We start from the raw sequence: 22,339 nt of genomic DNA on the forward strand, positions 1-22,339 counted from the left end.
AGACAGACATTTGGGCATCCAGGCCGGTGGGCTGTCTTCTACATGACCCTGTCTCTGCCAGTTACTATTGGATGAGACATGCCAAGGAGAAAATGCAAACTCCAATGTATTTATTAGTAATTTAGAAACTTCTCAGTGGCTTCCTCTTATCTTCTGACTTCTGAGTTTTTAAAAGAGCATTTAGTTTAAAAAACCTAGTCCCACATCCACTATTTAATCTTATCTCTAAGTAATTAGTTGATTGAAAAAGATTTTCTCCAATGTTCCAGACTTTTTGCTGTTGTTCTGAAACCCTTCACAGAGATTTAACACTCATGAGTATTTTAACAATGTCATCCCAAGATCTGAGTCTCAAAAGAACTTACAATGGGTATACATAAATGGCTCATGATGGTAGGCTTTCATTTGTTTTTATCAAGAATATAAAGAGATGCCATACAACAAGATTGAAAATTATAATGTCTATTAGATTTTTTAATGTACAGAAAGATACCTTATTCAATGAAAAATATGTTACATTATCAGAAAAGCATATACTAGGTGCATATGGACATTTTCAAACATACCATAAGAAGTTTAGTTATAGAGAAAATGATTGTAGATAAATAATAATTACTTCTTTCCATTTGCAAAGCAGAACATATATATGTGTTTGACTTTCTAGGAAGCATCATTTTTGAAATCTGAAATCACAGAATCACAGAGTTCAGAGTTCTCCATAAATTCTCTGGGAAGCACTTTAGTGATTTCAGACTGAATAATCTTCTGTTTTTGGAAGATTTTTTAAATTGTATGTTCTACAAGCTCCTTCCGTGTTTTACTGCCCCAGAGTAGAGGAATTCCCTAGATAGGAACCCAGCCATCTTTCTCCTGTAATTTGCATCCATTTTCTCTTGTTCTGTTCTCTGTGAACATGGAGAAAACATGTCCAAAAGCCCTCTCAAAAAAGACCTCCTGCTACTTGAAGACAAGTTATGCCTCAATCTTTCAAACTGAATTCCAGATCCTTTAACTTTCTTTCATGTGACTTTCTGCTCATCTCTTTAATCACTTCAGGTTCCCTTTGGAACCCTGCCCAATTTCTCCACATCCTTTATGAAAGGGGACTAACGGTATGGAAGAATTACTTAAATTTGCAGGTGATGCACCTTTTATTAACCTCCATGCTCTACTAAAGGTAATAAAATGACATAAAAATGCATTCTGTATTGTAACTAAGTGGTCAGAATTAGTGTGCTATTTATGGATTATTTGTAGGTAATTACTGGCAATTACAATAAAAGCCAGATTTATTGTCTCCTGTGTGCCACGCACTGGATAGATACTCTGTTACTAAATCCGGCCTGCAACTCTAAGAAGTAGGTATTGTCATCTCCAGTTTTCACAGGAAGGGTTTGGGCTAGACAGGTAAATATCTTGACTATAATTCCAGAGCCAGTACCTTATCACAGTGCCAGAAAGATTCATAATCACAGTCTTGCTCTCTCTATCACATACACACACAGCATAGTCCTTGAATGATGGCTACTGCACATCACTTTTTCCTAGAACCAGAATCTCAGGTGAGAATCTGCCTGCTGGAATTCTACTGGCTGAGGGCTCTTGGACTCCACTTGTGTGGGAGAATAAACAGAGCAGGGCAATGCAGGGGGAGAAACCAGCTTGTGGTGCAGCCACCACAGGAGCCCCAGGTGGCCCTGCAGGTCCGACGGGAGTTAACTTGAATTAGGGCAAGGACCTTTGTGTCCTCAAATCGACCAGTCACTGAACGTCCGCTGCTTGCCTGGCAGGTGCTATAACCTTGAGGGATGCAACTCACTGGAGCTGAAGGCGGATGGCCATCCCTAAGGAGGAACTCAGCTGCCAGCTCTCAGGCTGTCAACACTCCCAGAAGCTGGGGGGAGTGTCTCAGTCCTAAAGGGCACAAGACATGTGGATAGTATAACATGGGTCAACTACAGTGACTCTGTTTTCTGATCGCCATTCAGGATATGGCTCTATGACCTGTTCATGGGTTGTAAGTTACAAAAATCATGTAGCTTTAATGCCAAAGAAATCAAATTTAGGGGGAAAGAACTACACAAATAACTACTTCAGTGTATGTGCAAGACATGAGGAATCTCTCTCACCTTTCAGTCTCTCTCTTTGCCTCTCTCTGTCTTTTTCCTTCTGGCTCTGTCCCTTGTTGTGTCACATTCTCTGTGTGATCTACACAAATAAGATGACTCTAACCAAAGCATGCAAACTTTAATAGCAAAGAGGGGAAACAGAAGAGGAAAGCTAATGATTTGAAATATTGGTAACAGATTATTTCCCAAGTGAATATTGTCATTTTTGGATAGTTCTGCCAATGGTAGCATACATGTCCTCTAAATGAAAGATGTTACAAAGGGATGAATAAACCCTACTTGTAGTTCTGCATTCTCAATTTTTTATACCCTTAATCTTCCCTCATAGATTTTATTTTCTGAACCATATTAAAAAGACATAATTGCCCCAGGATGGTTCTTGCCTAGAAAAAAAACCAACCAAGTACAAATACTTATGTCATTGATCATGAAGAGGAAGTTATGTTTCATTTTCCATTTTATAATGAAAACAGTCCAAAATCTTTTTAAGGCTTAAAATCAAAATTATTTATTTATTGTTATATATTTATCCATTATGTAAAAGCTTTAAAAAAACAGCTAGAAAGCCAACAAGCAGCAAGAATGGTTTATTAAGGCAAGAATTTGAAATAGATCCCCAGGGGATAATGAATCCAGTTTATACAATGGGAAGATATAAAGAATCATTAATTCATATTATGCTGCCGTGCTATTTTATCAAGGAGTGCAAAAATAACTTCTCTAGTCACTGTTCTCATTTTAACATGAGCAGAAAGATATTAGTGCAGAAGCTGGCTCAAAAAGTTAATAGTAAGCCTGAATCAAGAACAGTTCTAGAAGCACTCAAACAACAAAGGCAGTGGAGAGCGACAATTCAAATGTAGTGGGACATTATCTGATCAGAAATCGCTGCCATTGTCCTCCACCAACATGGCCCGAGAACTGCTGACACAGCCTCTGACCTCGCCAGTGGGTCTGCACTTGTATCAAAAGTTGGTGGCTCAGCATTTCCTCTCCCCTTTCTTTTTAATATCCTACACTATGGAAGGACATAGGGTAACACATTTTGCTGTTAAATATGATTTGAGCCTATTGGGAGACTGCCCGTTCCAAGCTGTCACCCTGGCAACTCACCTATGGCTTCTACCTTCTAGCAGGAGTTTTCCCCAAACAACCCTCCACAAGGAGAACTGGCTGCTCTGACCACAGGACGGAAGGAAGGCAGTCTTGAGTATTATTTCAAACTCTGAATACTTTAAAGCTGCAAATCCAAGCTAATATGAGCTCTATCCATTGCTTTGTTTAGATGATGGCTCTTGCAACATTCACTCTGGAATCTGAGCAGAAAGCAGCCACCCAATACTGCTGCCTCCTGTCCTTTGTTCACAGTCAGACAGGTCAAAAGAAGACCCGTCCACCAAGACAAGCAGCAACGGTGAAAGCTTGTCCTTTCCTGGCCATCTCACCATCTTGTGCTCACTGTCTGCTGTAGCTTCTGCACCTGTCTGTCCCCAGTCAGCTGCCGTTAGGCCCGGTGGAGCCAAGCTAGCCAAGGAGCTGGCCATTGTTTTCACTGCCAGTTCCATAAAGGTAAACTGTCAAGGGTCTCACATTTAGGAAACATCATGTTAGTATGTGTCTATCACACAGAGTCAGACAGAAAAAGAGACACAGAGACAGAGACCAAAAGAGGCAGAGAAAGAGAGACCAGAATAGAGAAATATATTTCTTGTATCCTGCACATAAAGGAGTGGAAACTCCTTTTGTTACTGGCAGCTTTCGGGATGAGCGAATCATGTTTTGTACAGTCGCCCTGATGATTTACAGCCCACTGGTTTCGCAGCAATGACTGACCACTCTGTGAATTTCAGAGAACAATTCATTGTCCTGGGTACCACCTACAACTCACATGCGTGTGCCATCATTCTAAGCTACACCAGTCAGCATTTCCATGAATTCATTTTCGGTACATAAAATTCATAGAGTCTGACAATGTACTGACCGAGTCAGAGGTATCTTGTGCTTTATTAAAATCACTGGTTATAAAATAATAGCTGCATCTTTTTTTTATGTATGAAAGTTGCCTTTTACTTAAGGGGAAATAAAACAAAACAAAACAAATGATGTTTCAGGAAACTGGGTTGTGTGGCCAGTACTTATGTTACTGGTGACCTAATACATTGTTACTGAAAGTACCTATTAGGGGAAAATTGGCTTAATGGATGCTGAGATGACTGGCCTTTTTTAACTGGAATTAAATGTATGTGGGTTTTGATTCTGTAACGATCCTCCATTTTAGTAATGGAAGAAATAAAGAAAAAATTCAAAACTCTATATAGAGAAATAAAGGGTCTCAAAACAAGACCTATGTTAAAAATATATAAAATTATAAAAATTAAACAGAATAAATCATTAATCAGAGCCTAAAGTTTTAAAGCAAAATCTGTTTGTGGAATGTAGAGTGATTAGCCAAAGCAAATACCACTGATGTGAACTGATTTACTTAATTCAATTTCCTATTATTTTAAGACCTGTGGATAACTTCACAGTTCAGTGAGGATTTGAAATAAGAGAACAAAATGATGAAGTGGAAAGGGCAGGCACGAGTCGCCAACAGACCAGGGCTCTGGCTCCAGCCGTGAGCGAGCGTCACATCACTTAAATTTGGTTCAGATTAATTCTTTTGTTATGAAAGTGAAAGTGAGGGGTTAGCTGATCTTTAAAGTTTCTGGAAAGATGGTCCTAAAGTGGACTCTGAGGAATAAAAAGGGAGTGTTTTGTAATCTTCCAGCAGGTTTTAAGGAAAAGAGTCAGTAAGCTAACTAAGACCACAGTAATAGAATACAACTCATTCAAAATAGTATCTTTGTCAGTATTATCTGAATTTAAAATTTGTACCCATGACATTCCCTCCAAGAAAGCTCTGAGGAATGCATTTCAGAAGCCTCACTCGGTGGACTTGATCTCGCACAGTGAAGCTTCTGTCTGAAAAGGCCCCCTTAATGACGTGCTGGGGTGATGCTGGGAAGACCCAAAGGGAGGCACCCTGGCACCACCCGACCAAAGCACACAGGCAAGATCCTGTGCAGTTTATTATTGCTTATGAGAATAAGCTTATTATTCTTACGAGAATAAGCAACGCCCAAGTCCTAGGCAGAGCAATGAAAGTGAGGAATTGACAAGGAGACATGATATATACAAAAAAACAACTACACTTTGGAAAGCAAAGCAACTTCCTTAAATAACTTCTGTACCCACTGTGAATTAATATAGAGAGAGGCACTGGCTTGTAACTCTCTTAAACTTTAGGGTTTACATTGTTTTTTAAATATTGCTTTAAATGTCATCAAACTTAAAAAAAAAATCACAACATTGGCCTCTAGGAAAAATCCTAATTTATTATGCCAAGAAAATAAGAGCAGCAAGTACAGATAAAATTGAAACAATAGTTGTTCGTTATGCTTCAGAAGATTGGAGACTGACAAGAATTAGGCTTGAGATGGATTAATGATTGTGCATTGAGCATTGACTCCCCTATACAGAATTTTATTGTTGGTAACAACCATTTGATCAATAAATATGAGAGATACCCTCTCAAAAAATAAAGAATTAAATTAAATTTAAAAAAATTGAAACAATAGGTAATGTCAAAATAAAATGGAAATTGAAAATGAGGTGGGTTGTGTTTTAAGTGTATTAGTGAATAATTTGAAGACTTTATTGCAAAATCAAATTTATATTTCAAAAAAGATTTTTAACTTTTGCCTGTAATTCTCAATCAGTGTTTCTAGTCCCGAACGCTCTGCTGCCTCCACACTTACGCTTCCAGCTGCCTGTTGGATGACTCTATGGTGAGATCCCATATGTACCTCAAAGTCCTGTCTTACCAAGAATAAGTTGGATTCCTGCCTGAATTCCCTTCATGACAACATCATGCTGTCAGTCACCCAGGTCAGAACCCTGAGAATCCCAAGTCCTACCACTTCCTTATGTCCAACACCCAAACTACCACCAAATCCAGCATGTTCTAGCTCTTTCAAATTTCTCTATTTCTCATGGCTTCTACACTAATTGCAGCCCTCCCATCTCTTCCCCAGATCATTACAAAATGAATCTTCTTTCCTCAGCCTTGCTCACCTCCAGCTTTTTCTTGACACTTTCTCCAGGGTAACATACTGAAAATTCAGTGACTGCTGGCTTAAAACCCCTCGATGCTTACACACACACACACCACACCATACCTTTGGGTCAATGATCCTGACCAGCTTACTACTTCCATGTAGGTTTCACACCCATGTCACACTGCTCCTGCTTGCCATGCCCTCCTCCATGTCACCCTGCTCTTTACCAGGCTAACTCCTATTCATCTCTCAAGGGCTGTTTCAGAGATCACCTCCTCCAGGAAGCCTGCTTTTACACATACAACCCTCTAGTCCCAGGCTGCCTTTGATGCCTTTCCATTCCTTAATGCCAACACTCTCAATATACTTGTATCATATTGGAGTTGGTCTTATCTGTTTGTGTCTCTTCCTTGCACATGACAGATATTCCACGAAGGTAAGGACTTACCACCTTTGCTTCTGGAGATCCTAACGAAGTTCATTGAATCAAACTAAAAAGGAATCAAACTATGGAGAAAAACCCTTTAGAGGGTATAAGAGTATTTTGCAGAGGATTATAAATATTTAGAAACAGTAATTGCTTTTCTTACTTATGCAAATAATATTTCCTGGCTTACAAAGTACTTTTCACATAAGTTATATTGTTTGATTCTCAAAACAATCCTAGAAGGCAGGTAAGGCAAAAAAGGCAGATATGCAGACTCAGAAAGACCTGAAATATGTAAAAAATTTCTCTGAGAAATGTTATTGACTTTATTAAGGTGTGAAGCCGTGTGTGTGTGTGTGTGTGTGTGTGTGTGTGTGTGTGTGTGTGTGAATAAGTCTTCATAGATTAGAGCTTCAACTTCAAGTAAATTCCTGTTTGGTTAAAATAGCCAACTGATTTCCTTCGTAACTACCAAAAATTCTCCTAAAAGAGAAAAACTCAATTCTTTAGAGAGAACTTTTCAGTAACCTATTCTCTTACACACTCTTTTCCAAGAAGTAGATTTTGCAAGACTGAGCAGCTCATGTAGATTTCTAAAGGAAGAGAACTGGCTCGCTCTCACCTCCAGAAGATCTCCTCAGCCAGGAGTCCCCTGACGTCTGAAGCCGCCCTTTTCCCAGGATGATGGTGAAAGTTGCCAGCAGGTGCTGAGGAAGAATATCACAAAGATTCCTGAAATGGGAAAAAACACATAATAGTGTAAATGGTTTTGGGTTAGTTACCTAATGCTGTTGAGCTGAGAGTTCATTCTACTCCTAAGAAAACTGACAAGGGGAACTTCATGCATATTAAATGCCACAATCATTTTTAACTAATTTCTGCACTTCAGGACACCAATATCTAAGAAACTAAGTGATTTAATGGCAATAGATAATGAAAAACATAATTCCGATTACATTTTGGTATAAGGTAGAAGTCGGAATGACTCCTAAAGGGCAGGAAACAACTGTGCACACACCAATCAAAGAGGGAACAAGGGCACTTGATCTTATTTTGCTCTAATACTTCATGGGAACACACCGTGCTTTCCAATCACATCAACACACAGGCTGAGCTGGGAAGAGTCTAATACAGTCTGGAAAGAACAAACAGTGAAGAACTAAGTATTTGATCAAGGTTGATGATATCTGAGAGTAGCTCAGCAATGCAATTACATTCTAGATGTGGCTTTGAAGGCAGTGAGAAAAGAAGGCATCCGGGAATAAAGGGGTTGCTGAACACACCATTGTGAGAAAGCAAGCATACAGTCAAGGTGGAGCTACACAGAATGAAACCTTAATTAAATGGAAATCAACTAACACAAGTGCTTGAAGAATGTGCTTATTTAATACCTCACTTTTATGAGAATGGGTAAAAATCCCAGGAAGGATTATTCAGAAAACCTCTTTTAAACCAGAACATGGGGTCAGTTTGTAGTGAGAAGAGCAGAAGCCTGGGCAACAAGACCTGCCTCCCCCACTAACAGTCTAACTTGGGCTTGCTACATGCTTCTCAAATTTCTGGGCACATTAGCACCCCTGGGAGAGCTTTCAAAAAATATTGATGGATTGGCCCCATCCAGGCCAAAGAAATCCTCGAGCAGTTAAATCAGAATCTCAGGTGGCATGGAACCCAAGCATAGGCATTTTTTTCAAAAGAGAGAAGGTCAGAGAAGATAACTGTCTTCCACGACTCCACTGGCTCTAACACTCTGCCCTATCCACACATTTTGCACTTCATAGCTCAAGTTTGTTTTAAAACAAACACAACTTAAATTAATAGTATCCAAAACATAAAACCCTATAGAATTATATAGGTCCCCAGTTTGCAAGAGGAGGGGACTGAGGCTTTGAGGGTACAGTGACTTAGACAAGGTCCAAGTACAGGAACACTACCACCAGGACGGAATCAAGTCTTGTGGGGAGGATAAAGTCAGATCATGAGTGGGGCTGGACACAACTCTATTTAGCTTCGGTGGGGGGTGCCTGAGAGACGCAGCCACGCTGTTGACAAGGGACTGATAACACTGGCTCTCTGGGCCCCCACTCCTTAAGGAATACTAAAGGTGAAAAATAATCCTAGCAGCCAAATTATTGAGCACTTCATATGCACTGGACACTGTGCTAAAAAGCGCTTTAATCCTCACAAGACCTCTCTGACCTAAGTACTATCACTATCCCCAATTTATAAATGAGGAAACAGAAGCCAGGAGAGCTTAGTCTCATCTCTAAAATGGTGGCATTAGATCTGAACAATGCAAGCCTCTCTCCTTACCACATATTGCCTCCAGGGAATGCGGTTACAGGCAGCTGGAGGCAAGGCCCCTAAGCACTGGATCTGTTTTGTCTTTTTCTGTCACAATGCATTCTCACATTGCAAAATGGAAACAGAAGCATCCTGGTGTCTCTGGTGCTTCCAGATTTTCCCATATTAAATAACTAATTTCCATTGTTTGAAAGGATTAACAGGTTATGGAGTGATTTTTATTCCTACTTCATGAAACATATGCTACATACAGACACACACAGACACACACACACACACGCTTCCAAATTAGTAGAGTTTGGATGGTGAGATCTAATTACATTATTCTGGAGACTTCAGCTCAGGCAACTATGAGAAAAGTTACCACTGAGATCTGCCCAAGACATAGGAGTTTAAAAGCCTCACTGAAATCTCTGGGACATTTACAATTCATTTGGAAAAAATTTGCCAAACTTACACTCATTTTCACTCATAGAAGTGTCCTTGTTACAGTTTGCTGCTCCATTACATTTACATTGTGTAAATGATTTCCTTTCTTTAAATATATTTGTTATTGACCACAATAAAATCTAACTTAGAAATATTCCACATATGAATCTTAAATCTTATATAAGAGGCTAGTGCAAAAACATTACTGTTTCTGACACCTTAGGCATATCCTAATTATACTGTAGCAGAATTATCTTCACGGCTCCTTTTAACAGTAATGCAAAAAGGCAGTTTTCATTAGACACTTCTAGGAAAATATCAAAGAGTGATAAAAATAAGAACAGAATTTTGGGAATTAGAAAGGGTCTGGAAAGCCATAGCACCCAACCATCTAACTGCCTATGGCTTTTCCCATTTTCAGGGAACTCTGTAAGGAGCAGAATCACTTTTCCTATAGCTTCCACTATTTGGTCCCATTTCTGGGCTTCAGTGACTTCTCCAGGTTCGCAGGGCACTGTCAAAGCCCCTACCCAAGCACAGACCTCTGAGGAGGAAAGCAGGGAGAGGCTGCCGTTTGGGCAGAGCTGGCAACTGCAAGGGCCAGGCGTGAGCGCCTAACTCGAGGGCGTCTCACAGAAGCTGGCAGATGCCAGTGCGATAGCTCTGTGCGCAGGTCTCTGCCCTAGAAGATAACCAGCCAAGTCGATCAGATCAGTCGCCAGGATTTGGACTAGACATCAGGAGTCAGAGGAGAACCGACTGAATGTGCAGAGGTAAGCAGAAAGGCCAGAAGGAGACCATGAGAGAGGACGGTCATTCCCTGGAGTTGCCTCAGACACAGATTAACTTCCCATTGTTCAGATGCACACAGAGGTCTGTGTGCTAAGTCCTCCCCTTCAGGGGGCTCTCGATGGGTCTCTGCCCTCTACAGCCCCAGATGCATAGTATAGAGCCATTCTTATAGCTGCATATCAGGTCGACAATTAATAGCTCTCATCTTTTTGTAGGCATTCTAGTTTAGAACCAAGTGAAGGCTTTACTTTCACTCCATTAATACTTCACCTTTTTAGAATGGAGTTCATTATTGCAACTTGCCTAAAGCTTTGGCTTCTCAATCATTCCTTTCTGAAATATTTCTTATGCCTTTCACCTTCATGTCATCTACAAATAAGGCAAGCCTGCCATCTAGAATAGTGTTCATGCTATGATAAAGACACTGAAATGGACACTATTTCACAGAGCAAACAGTGGTATAAAAATAGTGAAAACTGAATTGCTAATAAATAAATTTCTTTTAGTGTCAGGGTCATTACTTAAAATTAATAATTACCAATTCTCCAATTGACTGAAAACATCATCCTGAAGATAAAGAGCTACATAAACTGACATGTCCAAGCAATTCATTTTCCAGATAAACGTTTTCACATTTACTTGGTAGAGACTGCAAAACCCAGAAGAATTAGGTTTCAGCATCATTAGAGAAAATTAGGCCATAGTTGAGATAATTGGCAACATGAACTTTGCAGTTAGAATAATTACCTGTGCAGCAGACCGAGAAGTTATGTTTGAGAAACATATTACAAAAACAGTCAAGTCGGCTTCATTCTTCCCTGAGGCAATCATGGAAATCAGCAGAATCTGTCATTTTAGGTCGTCTGGTACACCCCTGACAAAGTGAAATTGTTCTCCAAAGACCTCAACTGCTTTTTCTAATTTTGCTTTCAGTAAGCCTTATGAGATCTCTCTTTATAGCAAGACGCCTTACACTGAAGGGCTTTTCAAGTCCTCATGACTGCTTTTCTTAGTTTCTCTCTCTTCACCATTACTGTCTGGCTGTCAGGCTGCAATTTCTCATAGTGCTCCGTGTGCCTTCCCGGAGCAACCCACACGGCTCTAATTGGATATTTCTGATCTTCCATGGGCTGACTTTATGTAAAATAAGACTGGGAAGCGACAGAGGGAGGACCTGATCAGCCAGTCTTTAAAGAAAACATATGTGTGTATGTGTAGATTTCACACCGTCTCTGTTGGCCAAACTGAGGTCTCCTTGGCTTGTTTTTTTTCTCGGCTGTATTGGACTGTTAAACTGTTCATGCAACAATTATGTTCAGATCCAAGAGGGGCAAGGCGCTGCCCTAGGAGCCACAGGAAAGACAAGATAACTAAGACTCGGCAGCTTCTGCTCCGAGACAGAGATTAGAGATGACGGTAATACTGTCTTGTGTGGTACGGCATTTTCTGGTTTATTTTTCACCAAAGTAAGCTAACTCCATACTGAAACCTACGTATTTTTCTTGCCATATAAGAGAAAAAATAAAATTTTCAAGCATTCATCACAGCTAGCAAGTGCAAAGCCAGACTCCGGGGCAGGCCTTGTAGTTCGTAGTCCATGTGACTTCCACCAGCCTATAGGTGCATTAATTGCTCCATTGGACAAAATGGCTACATAGCAACAGGTACTGAGAGCTTACTGCATACTGGCTGCTTCTGTAACTGTCTGGTTTCTGTAACTGTCTTAATCCTTTTAACAACTTTATGAGGTGGGTGACTTTATTATCCCCATTTAATAGAGGAGAAAACAGAGGCACAGACAGGGGACTAATGGCCCGGGGTGGTATGGCTAGTACGGGACAGAAAGCAAAAACACATGCGAGCTTCGCCACCCAGGAAAAATGTGGAGGAAGTCATTGGACCCGTTGCTAGGAAGAATGCGAAGAAAGGTTTGGAACGTTTTCTAGCATCTCCAGAACAGTGAGACTTTTCTTCTCTTGTAAATCCTGTGAGAAGACATTGACATCTGAGATGAAAGAAACATGGCAGTTCCAAGAAAAGAAGGAAATGCGATGCTTCCCCTGCCCTGTGCCACACGGTGGGTGTGTGAATGACGTGACAGCACAGAGCTCCGGCATGTGAATACCATCTGCTGCTTCGGTACTCGCTACATACATTTTCTGTTATTTCAGATTCTTTGGCTGGATTGCACTGGCTGAGCCAAGCAGAGAGAAGAGACCCAGGGTGATCGTGGCCTCGTATTTGTGTTTGGTGGTTTCACAGTGGCTGCCTGGGTTCATGAAATGCGAAGCAGCAGTTTGCTGGGATGCCAGTTTGAAACACACCAACTTGCTGGCTGCTTGGCACTCACACCTCTGGGCAGTTTGCTCATTCTGAACTTGATTTCAGGTATGAGAGGAAGGAACTGGTAAGAAAGGACATGCATCAGCCTCCAGGGAGTGACTTTCAGGACTCAGATGTGGGACTCAGGGCTTCCAGACAATCTTTCTTTTAATCCTACAATGTGTTCATTGCTATCCTGTCTTTCTACATGGGTATATAACACACCCCAAAGTCAGCTTGTCCATGTTAGAGATGGGATGAGAACATCTCTGACTCTGTGTATGGCATACCTTTTCATTTCTGCTCAAGTTATTAAACATGCCAACAAATAAACAAAAACTTTTGAGGAGTGTAAGACACTAGGTGAAAGATAAAATTTCAGTTAATGTTGGAAAGGCAGTTAACTTTAGATGTGAGGTACAGATGGTTCCCTGCTTACAATGTTTCAATTTATGATGTGTGAAAGCGATAGGCATTCAGTAGAAACTGTACTTGGAATTGTGAATTTGGATCTTTTCCCAGGCTAGTGCTGTGTGGTACAGTCCTCTGTGGTGACGCTGGGTGGGCAGCGAGCACAGCTCCTGGTCAGCCATCAATCCTGGAGCTACCAACTGATACCTCTCACGCATTCTGCACCCAAGGAGCTAATGAGTTCCTATCACTTTAACACCCTAGTCACTTTAACTCCCTCACCATACAAGGTGTGTGGCCTCACTGCATGCCTTCTCCCTTGCTGGAGAGAGCATGCCTCAGACTGAAGCTCTTCTTAAACTTGTTTTCAAGAGCTAATGCAACAGCCCCTGTGCAGAAACCTACTTATTTGCATATTGCCCACTCCTCTTGCTAAAAAACAGTTGGTGTCAGTCAACATGAAATGAATTGCCAACACACTTCAACAGTAATACAAATGCCTTGCAACCCTGAACTTGAGTTTGATAAACAAATTTGCTTTGATGACCCTGAAAAGCAACTGAACTAGTTCCAACTTGAGCAGGGGTTTATTCTGCTTAGCTCCAGTCATCTATTCAGATCGTTCATAAAGCATTTAGTGAGCGCCTACCGGTAATCTACAATAGTTCAAACCTGGAATGCTCATGATTTTTATTTTTGTTCCTCATTTTGACTGGATTATTTAGCAGGGTTTTATTCTATTTGGGGGAATTTTTGCAGCTGTTTTTAATGGCATTTATTTTTTCTGATGAAAGATGTGTTTTCATTTCTCAAAATATGGAAAGAAAATCAGAAGAAAAGATTAAAACCAAATGCTTTCCTCCACCACCAGAAATAAAAATTGTCAATGTTTTGGAGTATGTCTTCCAAGTGTTTTATTTTTACTGTATATATGTGTGTCTGCATACACATTTTTCAAAATACAAGTGATATCATACAGTGCAGCTGATTTAGGAAACATCTTTCCTCACCTAACAATACAAAATTAACATTTCCTCCAAGTCATTACAAAGTCTACAAAATCAGTTTCAGTGACTGCATGATATTCTATCACATAAAGGAATCATGTTCATTTAACCAATTTCCTAAATCAGCCACTGATATGATTCCATATAGCTGACATTTTTCTATTACTTTCTAAAGGTACGCTATTTTACTAGCACTGGCTGAAAAACAACTAATAAAATTCTTACACAACTGACACATGGAGCATTATTCAGCTATAAAGTTCCATTTCCTCATCAGGATTTGATTTCAGGCCAGGTGCCTGCACACACTGGCATCTGCTTTCCAACACAGCCCTGCCCTCACCATGTGCTGGACTTCCATAGATTGGCATTGATCAGAGGCACTTGGTAATATCAATTAAGACTGCTGCTTGATTTTCCAATGAATGTATCAGAGCAGGACAGAAGTACAAATTGGTACCCAATCCCAAACTATTTCTCAAGAAAGACAAAGGGCTAGATTGTGAAATTGTAAATAACTATATTCATTGATGTTATTATTATTGAATATTAGATGAGAAGAAGAGCTACAAGTTATAAGCCTTAAGCAGCACATGATCTCGAGTCTATTGCCCTACGTCTCAGCCCCGCTGCCGCTTAGTGTTCACTATCTTGACTGTGGTGACGGTTTCACAAGTGTATACATAGGTCAAAATTTATCAGATTGTCCATTTTAAATATGTGCGGTTCAGTATATATTGATTATAGATCAATAAAGCTGTTAAAAATTAAGATCTCAGGTGCACAAAACACACACCTGAGATTCTGATTTAACTGGTCTTAAGTGAGGCCCCTAACATGAAACCAAGAACTACTGATCTGTTACATAATGAATCTTCATAAATTTAACTGATAAATGAATATGATGGACCTGAAACTAATAAGAGAATATTTTTATAGAAGTGATTTTTATCATTTTCAAGTACAAATCTGCTTTTTTAAAAAGTGTTACCCAGCAAAGACATTTAGAGGCTGGCTTTAATAATTTGTAGTAATTCATTCACCAAACGTTTTACAACCTGTTGTGTACCAGGTACTCTTCAAGGCAGAGCACAGGCCATGTGAATGTGTGAATCTTAAAAAAAAACGATACTTTTCAAGAGTCCAACATTCTTTTTAAGTAGACTTAAACTAGGTTAAATTCACAAATTAGCTTAAACATTGATTTATCTAAAAAAAATCTAAACACAGAAAGTATAAAAATGAACCTGTTACAGCCCCAGGAACAATCATGCGTCCTCTGAGAGCAGCTCAAATCCGGGCATTGTAGCAAGAATGTGGGAAAAGCTGCCCCAGCAACTGGAAGCTCCCTGCCAGAGGGCACCATCATCCCCCTTATGTTTGAGGCTCAGTGCTCCATCTACAGATACCAAGACTGCTTCACATCTGTAAAAACCTAGCCAAACCCTCTTATTAGAGAAAATTAATATTCAATATTTGCTCACATATGTCTTCACTCTGTTATTAGTAAGAAACTTTGAACATAATTAGTGTTGGCTTTGAGTGCGGTTTGGAACTGCACCCCGCTGGAAAGGGGCCATGGTGCACAGGGTGTCATTACATGCCAAGGCTGAGCACTCTCTGAAAGGGAGTAGAAGAGAAAGAAATGGAACCCTCATTCAGGCAGAAAGGGTCTTCTTGAGTTACTGGGACAACTGCGTGTGGCGGCGGGGACACAACTCTGGCTGTCAAAGGCACGGCCCTTCACAGTTCCTCGTCACCACTGGGCTCAAGTAAGGCACTGCAAAATGAAACCAGAGAGATGAAGCTCTCTGGGCTGGGGAGAGAGAGGGGTGATGTGCTTGGGAGCTGCTTAGGAGGCAAGACGCGGACCCCTGACTGGATGACAAGGGTGGCTGAGCAGCCAGCTGCCCCAAGAACATGGCGCTGTCATTCAGAGACTGCCTGGATGGCCACCAGGCAGGAAATTCAAGAGAAAGGTCAGTGTCCGTGCACCAGAGTACCAGGAGAAATCCTCCTAACGCAAACTGGGAAAAGGTCTGATTTCTGAACTGCTGGCCAATATCACCACTCAGCTAAAATAAACAATATTGAACTTGTTTTTCCCTCAGTAGAAATGGATGAAATATTCTGTACCCCTTATAGGAAAAAAAGCAAGATCAACTCCCAATTTACTCTAACAAGCTCAATGCCTTTCACAGCTCCCTCCTACTGACAAGCCTGCCACAGCCACACTGGTCCTGAGACCTGGAGCTCCTCCTGATACTCCCTCCCCGAGTTACCCCATCTGACAGTTACCCCTACTGTCGGCCCCCTTGCAAGCCTCTTCAGATGCAAGCTCATACGAATCTTCCATTTTATCTTCACCCCTGACGCCATCTCTCAGGTCACCCCCATCTATAGGCACCATGCCTAAGGATGAGGTCACCCCACCTTCATCCAAGTGCCCAGCTTGGAGGTCTAGGAACCAAGCATTTTGGGGGGTGCACAATGCCTGAGCCACACACCCCCCCCCACACAAACACACTGTTCCAGTTGTTCAAACGTCACCTTTTCAGAGAACCATAACTGACCCTCTTTCCAGTGGTGAGAAACTCAACTTTAAAACAAAACTTGCCCTGGGAAAAACAATCCTCAGGCCTCACAGAAACTGAGAACACCAGGTTACGTTTCCCTTAATTGCTAGATTAAGTAATATGCACAGACTTTTAGATGAAACCTCGATTCTAACACTACCCATATTATAATTTCTAGTTCTCACTATTAAGTTCAAAATCAAAAGAACTTATATTCTGCCTATTATATCTTCCTTTTAAAAAAGTTGGATTTGGTTGACTCATTTCCCACTAAACCAAGTCAGGTATGTGTTTACTTCTGCCACTTGCCTGGGTCAGTTTTTAACTCGTTATAAAAAGCTTAACAGCTTTTATTTTTATTTCAGCCATAAGAAGACTGCTGAAACATTAAAAAACAGAAGCCAACCCCCAAGAACCTGCTCAGCTGATACATTTCTGATTCAGGAAACTCCCAAATCCATATCCTTCTGTTGCATTGTAGTCTAACTGCTGCGACTGAGCAGACCTAACATTTCAAGTTAACAAAATTCATGAAAGTATAGGTACAAAAATGTAAGCCCATGTGCATATACTAAATAGCCCATGATTAAATTTTGGTCTGTTTCTTTGTAATATGATTCTTGTCACAACAACTGCATTGCAACAAATTTCTTCTACAGTAAAGTCCTGCTTCGGTGATTTCAGTACAAATTGATACTCATCACACAGACCTTTAAAACATTACAGGTCATTTCACATAAAGACTGGAGGATAATTTTCTTGGAGAAGAGATCAAGGTGAAACATGAGAGCACTCTAAAAATTGGATGGGTTTCCAGAAGCACAGGGGCTGGCAGTCCTCACTGCACACGAAACTCCCTGGGGCACTTGCAGAAGCTGCTGATGCCTGGGCCCCATTCCCAGGGACTTAATTGGTCCAGGGAGAGCACTGGGCCTTGATCACTTTTTAAAGCTCATTCTAATGTGTATCAGAGGTAAACCTTCCCTCATGGTAGATTTTCCTTCTGTAGGGTACTAAGGACTCTGTAACAAGCAGAGCTGTCTAAGGAGAGCTGAGTGGCTGAGTCCCCTTGTCACAGTAAATGTGGATGGAGGGGCTCCACATCTGAGTCCCTCCCTATGAGGGATGGTGGAGAAAGGGGTCCTAAGATCTTTGAAACTGATTTTTTTCTTCTATACTAGTTCCTCCTAAGGTCAGCCCTTTAAAGTTAGGGTAAGAAAACAAAATGCCTCATTTGTAATGTCATCCTTAGGACAAAACTGTTTATATAAAATCTTTCTGGAAGATGGCGGCGTGAGTAGAGCAGCAGAAATCTCCTCCCAAAACCACATATATCTATGAAAATATAACAAAGACAACTCTTCCTAAAATAGAGACCAGAGGACATAGGACAACATCCAGACCACATCCACACCTGCGAGAACCCAGAGCCTCGCGAGGGGGGTAAGATACAAGTCCCGGCCTGGCGGGACCCGAGCACCCCTCCTCGCAGCTCCCAGCGGGAGGAGAGGAGTAAGCAGGGAGGGAGCCCAGGACTGCTGAACACCCAGCCCCAGCCATCCAGACCAGAGCGTAGACACAGTGCATGCGTGGGGTCCTGGATACTAGGGTAACAAGGCGGCAGGACCGGTGAGCAGGTGCCTGAGGCCGATGCCGGAGAACAAAGAAATGGGAGCGGCCACTTTTTTTTTTTTTTTGGCGAGTGCTTTCTGGAAGTCTTAAAGGGACAGGGACCCCAATACTAGGGAAACAGGGAAGCAATACTGGTGAGCGGGTGACTGAGACCAGCGCCTGAGGACAAAGAAAATCGTGCGTTTTTCCTTTTCCTTTTTTTTTTTATTATTATTTACGTAATTTTTTTTTTCTTTTTTTGCTGCTGTTGTTGTTTTGGTTTGGAGAGTGCTTTTTGGAAGTCTTAAAGGGGCAGGGCAGGACACTTAGTCCAGAGGCAGGGAATCTGGGGTTCTCTGGGCACTCTAACCCCCTGGGCAACAGGGAGCACAGAGGCCCCTTATGAAGATAAATAGCCTCCTGGCCGCTTCCCCTCCAACGGGGCTCCACCATTTTGGAGCAGCAGCCGGAGCCAGGCCATGCTCACAGCAACAGCGGAGATAAACTCCATAGCAGCAGGGCAGGAAGCAGAAGCCCTGTCTGCGCACAGCTGCCCAGCACAAGCCACTAGAGGTGGCTATTCTCCCAGGAGAGGAAGGCCACAAACCAACAAGAAGGAAAGCTCTTCCAGCTGCCACTAGTCCCAGCTCTGCAAACTATCTCTATCACCATGAAAAGGCAAAACTATAGGCAAAGATCACAGAGTCAACACCTGAGAAGGAGAGAGACCTAACCAGTCCTCCTGAAAAAGAATTCAAAATAAAAATCATGAACATGCTGACGGGGATGCAGAGAAAAATGCAAGAGCAATGGGATGAACTCTGGGGGGAGATCACAGATGTCAGGAAGGAGATCACAGAAGTGAAACAAACCCTGGAAAGATTTATAAGCAGAATGGGTAAGATGCAAGAGGCCATTGAAGGAATAGAAATCAGAGAACAGGAACGTATAGAAGCTGACATAAAGAGAGATAAAAGGATCTCCAGGAACGAAACAATACTAAGAGAACTGTGTGACCAATCCAAAAGGAACAATATCCATATTATAGGGGTACCAGAAGAAGAAGAGAGAGGAAAAGGGATAGTAAGTGTCATTGAAGAAATAATTGCTGAAAACTAACCCAAACTGGGGGAGGAATAATCAAACAGACAATGGAAATACACAGAACCCCCAACAGAAAGGATCCAAGGAGGACAACACCAAGACACATAATAATTAAATGGCAAGGATCAAGGACAAGGAAAGAGTTTTAAAGGCAGCTAGAGAGAAAAAGGTCACCTATAAAGGAAAACCCATCAGGCTAAAATCAGACTTCTCGACAGAAACCCTACAGGCCAGAAGAGAATGGCATGATATATTTAATACAATGAAACAGAAGGGCCTTGAACCAAGGATACTGTATCCAGCACGACTATCATTTAAATATGATGGCGGGATTAAACAATTCCCAGACAAGCAAAAGCTGAGGGAATTTGCTTCCCACAAACCACCTCTACAGGGCATCTTACAGGGACTACTCTAGATGGGAGCATTCCTAAAAAGAGCACAGAACAAAACACACAACATATGAAGAATGGAGGAGGAGGAATAAGAAGGGAGAGAAGAAAAGAATCTCCAGACAGTGTATATAACAGCTCAATAAGCAAGCTAAGTTAGGCAGTAAGATACTAAAGAGGCTAACACTGAACCTTTGGTAACCACAAATTTAAAGCCTGCAATGGCAATAAGTACATATCTCTCAATAGTCACCCTAAATGTAAATGGACAGAATGCACCAATCAAAAGACACAGAGTAATAGAATGGATAAAAAAGCAAGACCCATCTACATGCTGCTTACAAGAAACTCACCTCAAACCCAAAGACAGGAACAGACTAAAAGTCAAGGGATGGAAAAACATATTTCAGGCAAACAACAGTGAGAAGAAAGCAGGGGTTGCAGTACTAATATCAGACAAAATAGACTTCAAAACAAAGAAAGTAACAAGAGATAAAGAAGGATACTACATAATGATAAAGGGCTCAGTCCAACAAGAGGATATAACCATTCTAAATATATATGCACCCAACACAAGAGCACCAGCATATGTGAAACAAATACTAACAGAACTAAAGAAGGAAATAGAATGCAATGCATTCATTTTAGGAGACTTCAACACACCACTCACCCCAAAGGACAGATCCACCGGGCAGAAAATAAGTAAGAACACAGAGGCACTGAACAACACACTAGAACAGATGGACCTAATAGACATCTATAGAACTCTACATCCAAAAGCAACAGGATATACATTCTTCTTAAGTGCACATGGAACATTCTCCAGAATAGACCACATACTAGCTCACAAAAAGAGCCTCAGTAAATTCCAAAATACTGAAATTCTACCAACCAATTTTTCAGACCACAAAGGTATAAAAGTAGAAACAAATTCTACAAAGAAAACAAAAAGGCTCACAAACACATGGAGGTTTAACAACATGCTTCTAAATAATCAATGGATCAACGAACAAATCAAAATAGAGATCAAGGAATATATAGAAACAAATGACAACAACAACACAAAGCCCCAACTTCTGTGGGACGCAGCGAAAGCAGTCTTAAGAGGAAAGTATATAGCGATCCAGGCACACCTGAAGAAGGAAGAACAATACCAAATGAATAGTCTAACATCACAATTATCGAAACTGGAAAAAGAAGAACAAATGAGGCCTAAAGTCAGCAGAAGGAGGGACATAATAAAGATCAGAGAAGAAATAAACAAAATTGAGAAGAATAAAACTATAGCAAAAATCAATGAAACCAAGAGCTGGTTCTTTGAGAAAATAAACAAAATAGATAAGCCTCTAGCCCAACTTATTAAGAGAAAAAGAGAATCAACACAAATCAACAGAATCAGAAATGAGAATGGAAAAATCACGACAGACTCCACAGAAATACAAAGAATTATTAAAGACTACTATGAAAACCTATATGCCAACAAGCTGGAAAACCTAGAAGAAATGGACAACTTCCTAGAAAAATACAACCTCCCAAGACTGACCAAGGAGGAAACACAAAAGTTAAACAAACCAATTACAAGCAAAGAAATTGAAACGGTAATCAAAAAACTACCCAAGAACAAAACCCCCGGGCCTGATGGATTTACCTCGGAATTTTATCAGACACACAGAGAAGACATAATACCCATTCTCTTTAAAGTTTTCCAAAAAACAGAAGAGGAGGGAATACTCCCAAACTCATTCTATGAAGCCAACATCACCCTAATACCAAAACCAGGCAAAGACCCCACCAAAAAAGAAAATTACAGACCAATATCCCTGATAAATGTAGATGCAAAAATACTCAATAAAATATTAGCAAACAGAATTCAACAGCATATCAAAAGGATCATACACCATGACCAAGTGAGATTCATCCCAGGGATGCAAGGATGGTACAACATTAGAAAATCCATCAACATCATCCACCACATCAACAAAAAGAAAGACAAAAACCACATGATCATCTCCATAGATGCTGAAAAAGCATTCGACAAAATTCAACATCCATTCATGACAAAAATTCTCAGCAAAATGGGAATAGAGGGCAAGTACCTCAACATAATAAAGGCCATATATGATAAACCCACAGCCCACATTATACTGAACAGCGAGAAGCTGAAAGCATTTCCTCTGAGATCAGGAACTAGACAGGGATGCCCATTCTCCCCACTGTTATTTAACATAGTACTAGAGGTCCTACCCACGGCAATCAGACAAAACAAAGAAATACAAGGAATCCAGATTGGTAAAGAAGTTAAACTGTCACTATTTGCAGATGACATGATATTGTACATAAAAAGCCCTAAAGACTCCACCCTAAAACTACTAGAACTGATATCGGAATACAGCAAAGTTGTAGGATACAAAATTAACACACAGAAATCTGTAGCTTTCCTATACACTAACAATGAACCAAAAGAAAGAGAAATCAGGAAACCAATTCCATTCACAATTGCATCAAAAAGAATAAAATACCTAGGAATAAACCTAACCAAAGAAGTGAAAGATCTATACCCTGAAAACTAGAAGTCACTCTTAAGAGAAATTAAAGGGGACACTAACAAATGAAAACTCATCCCATGCTCATGGCTAGGAAGAATTAACATCATCAAAATGGCCATCCTGCCCAAAGCAATATACAGATTTTATGCAATCCCTATCAAATTACCAGCAACATTCTTCAATGAACTG

At 40.8% G+C, this 22,339-nt stretch overlaps 1 protein-coding gene across 18 annotated transcripts in view; it reads right to left on the reverse strand.

The window, feature by feature from the left end:
- Positions 1–22,339, reverse strand: part of NRCAM (neuronal cell adhesion molecule) — a 273,084-nt gene that overhangs the window by 204,096 nt on the left and 46,649 nt on the right. For all 18 annotated transcript variants that reach the window (XM_073239056.1, XM_073239054.1, XM_073239045.1 and 15 more), the window contains one exon: positions 7,279–7,388. The gene's annotated coding sequence lies outside the window, so the exon portion shown is untranslated. The remainder of the gene's footprint in view (positions 1–7,278; positions 7,389–22,339) is intronic.

This window comes from Manis javanica, chromosome 6 (assembly GCF_040802235.1).
Source record: "Manis javanica isolate MJ-LG chromosome 6, MJ_LKY, whole genome shotgun sequence".
Lineage (NCBI taxonomy): Eukaryota > Metazoa > Chordata > Mammalia > Pholidota > Manidae > Manis > Manis javanica.